We start from the raw sequence: 293 nt of genomic DNA on the forward strand, positions 1-293 counted from the left end.
AAATTGTATGCATAAATTTGGACCTAAAAATCTTATACCCTACGATTCAGAATTAGAACGCACTGTTAGAATGATTAGAAGATTAAGAAAAGAACCTAGAAATTTTGATACAATGGAAAACAATATGAACAATCAAGAAATAGAGAATGAACACCAACGTAGACCCCTAAGTGATTATGCAAATCCTATAGCAGATGAAATTCACTTATCTATCAAAAATCCTAATGTAGCTGCTAATTCATTTGAGTTTAAACCTGCTATTATCCAAATGGTACAAAACAATCAATTTGGAG

Source organism: Phalaenopsis equestris, unplaced genomic scaffold, assembly GCF_001263595.1.
Source record: "Phalaenopsis equestris unplaced genomic scaffold, ASM126359v1 Scaffold001285, whole genome shotgun sequence".
Classification (NCBI taxonomy): domain Eukaryota; kingdom Viridiplantae; phylum Streptophyta; class Magnoliopsida; order Asparagales; family Orchidaceae; genus Phalaenopsis; species Phalaenopsis equestris.